The 3,112-nt window shown below is 38.2% G+C and overlaps 1 protein-coding gene across 2 annotated transcripts in view; it reads right to left on the reverse strand.

The window, feature by feature from the left end:
* Positions 1–776: 776 nt before the first annotated feature.
* LOC144979355 (fucolectin-4-like) overlaps positions 777–3,112 on the reverse strand; it is a 7,771-nt gene continuing 5,435 nt past the window's right edge. Inside the window, exon 2 of one of the 2 annotated variants that reach the window (XM_078925999.1) lies at positions 777–3,112. This exon is cut by the window's right edge and continues 1,182 nt beyond it. The gene's annotated coding sequence lies outside the window, so the exon portion shown is untranslated. The other variant, XM_078925998.1, reaches the window with a different exon arrangement.

The following is a 3,112-nucleotide window of genomic DNA, read 5'->3' on the forward strand; positions in this document are numbered from 1 at the left end:
AAAAAAGCTCCTGGTCCACCAAATGTTGTTTCCGTCAGATCAAACAACTCCAACAATCAATTACAACTGGATAGAGTCAGTAAAACTTGGGTTTGATCCCAGTCCCATCGTTATTCAGTCCGATGCTCTATCTACCATTCACGTACCTATATAGTCGTGCAGTAAATTGGTACCTGTTCTAGCCTATCATTAATGTCATCATGTATTATATTAACAAGAAATGAAGTGAGTAGGAAAGTGCCAGAAGATGACAGAAAATAAAAACTTCCTAGCGGCGATGGGGGCTCAAACCGCGAGTATTTTATTACGTTAAACTTAAACTTGACCTTTTATATTGCGCAATATCCACAAAACATACTAAAAGACCTTTACAAAGGGTTCCTAACCAACAGCAACACGTAACATGTAGCATGAGACACGACGATCTTACAATTTTTTCCGACATAGACAACGCTCTTAACGGCCAGGTATTCATATTTTAAAATATGAGTAAAGAGTAAGAGTCTTTTCAAAGGACTCAACTATGTGCCGAGAGAGGCTCGAACCCAGGACTATCCGATCCGAAAACGAGTGTCATAGACCACATAGCCGCAAGTTAAAAATACTTTAGAATTGCATTTAAAAGCAATAAAGACGAGTAGTTTTGGCTCATAATAATTCTCTTTATTATCACAATTCTATAAAGAACATTTTTAACAGAGACCATTTGCTGAAAGGGAAAAGGCAAATAAATTAATAAAATTTGGGCATTATCATTTCATTGTATCATTTATAGACAACCGTTCAAGGGAGGTAATCAAAATATTTCGCACAAAATCACATTTGACTATGGAGTTATTACCCCTTGTGTGCATTTCATTTTAGGGAATAGCATAACAGCAATTTTTGAAGTTAAAAAACAATCGCAGCATTTTAGTTTATATTGTTTAATTTCCTTTGTGGACTGACAAAGTTCATCTCATTTACTTTATACTTAAATCAATAGACGTGACCCAATGACTCAAAATGATATTATGTCAAAGTAGCATTTGCTACCCCCCCCCCCCTCCAATAATTGAGCTTTTATATAGAGCAATATTCACTTTAAAAAATGCGGTCAGAAGCTGTACAAGAGGACAACATCAACAAATAACGTGTACATAGGACTGGACATGACGCCTGTTAGGCGATATATCCATTTTTCAGACAGAGACAAAGCTGTTACCTGCCAGGTATTCATTTTACACCTGAGTACGGTGGGAAAATGTGAGTAAAGTGCCTTTTCTAAGGACTCAACCATGCGCCGTTTTGAGCAGGACTCAAATCCTAGACCGTCCGATCGGAAGGCGAGTGTCATTGTACCACAAGACCACATAGCCTCACAATACGAGACTTGGCTTAAGTATAATTGCGTTCTTGTTGGGGACAGAGATCGTGGGTTCTTTAAAAGAGAGAGAGAGAGAGAGAGAGAGAGAGAGAGAGAAAGAAAAGAAAGAAAGAAAGAAAAAGATAAATAGATAGATAGATAGATAGATAGATAGAGAGAGAGAGAGAGAGAGAGAGAGAGAGAGAGAGAGAGAGAGAGAGAGAGAGAGAGAGAGAGAGAGAGAAATCATTTTTCTGAATACTTTGACTTTGAATTCACCTTCTGACTTTTGTGACTCGTCGCCTCCCCTCCATTCGGTTTTGGTGAGTTAACTATTCGGTTCCAGAATCTAAACTATCGACGAACGACGAAAGAAGGAACCAGGAGGATATGTCCTCTGACGTCAACACACGACGTCAGTTGCTGCGTTGTCAACGTACGCGTAACATGTAGGCTCTCAAACGATATGGCAGCATCGGTACCGCCAATCTAAACACCGATCTAAAGATAGCGTGTGTTGCTGGTCAATGAAACGTTTAATTCTTATCTCTACTCAATATACACTCATTCGCCCGTTCTTTTGTTTACTATACAAGCCATCATCCCAAAGCGATCGTTGCGAGAGAACGGAAATGGGATTCTGCACAAGTCACTACAATTGGATTAAATAGTCTGATGTCACGTCCGCCCAGTAACGAGCAGCTTGCTTCCAATTCTAAACAAAGAAAATCGGTACTTTTTACTCTTCATGCTGGCGAGAACGTTTTCACATGTCATATGATCAGAATGAATAAAAATCAAAACATGATCAGATTTATAATTTTTTTTCTCCTCTGGATGCACTTTTATGCTAGTCGGAGAAGTATTTCAGAAAGGCGTTAGCCATTGTTCCGACAGTTTATAACCAGTTACTAAGTTAGTATGCGTCATCACACGGGAAGTGACGTCACGAGTGTTGAAACCTATTAGTGGGCGTGGGTGATCTAAAAAAGTTAGTGAACCGCCGCCTCAAAAGGCATTATGGCATGTGGGTGGTGCGCAGAGTGCTCAAAATTAAATCTATAGGAATTCATAATAACATGAGACTTGTGAAAGGTTTAGGGCGTTTTATTGAGGACGTTAGATTCACATTCTTCAATACACAAATCTTGTAATTTCACATGTTGAGTATAAACTCTTTTGTACCTTGTTTATATAAATAATAATAACAATAATACTATTATGAAGTGCAGAATGTACGATCTATGTTTTTAATAAACAAGGGATTCTGTACTTCCTGTTCCACCCTTGCAGGTCAATCGAAAATGCCGTCTTTGTTTATCAATCTTCTTTGACTTAAATATCTATGAATATCTAATCTCACAATCTATTATCTCCTCACCATAACACTATTATATATCATAACATCAGACAGGGGTCACAATTGAGCATCTTACTTACACAAACGTAATACCGTTTTGAGACTGAGGTCACAATTGGGCATCTTGTCCACACAAACAATGCCGTTCGAGACAGGAGTCACAATTGAGCATTTTGCTCACACAAACATAATACCGTGTTGAGACGATGGATCACATAATTTAAAGATAAAGTGATGAGAAATATAAAAATTCATGTTTTGAGCAAGCGAAGAAACAAAAGTTTTTTTTCCGCAATTAAAGAAATAAATGTTTACATTATTATTCATTCACAAAGCTACTCAGTTCATGGGCGTCGCGATAGTCCAGTTGGTGGAGCCCTCGCTTCACACGAGAAAAGATTGCGTTC

This window comes from Berghia stephanieae, chromosome 9, assembly GCF_034508935.2.
Source record: "Berghia stephanieae isolate SIO BIC M18660-M18661 chromosome 9, UCSD_Bste_1.3, whole genome shotgun sequence".
NCBI classification, from domain to species: Eukaryota; Metazoa; Mollusca; class Gastropoda; order Nudibranchia; family Aeolidiidae; genus Berghia; species Berghia stephanieae.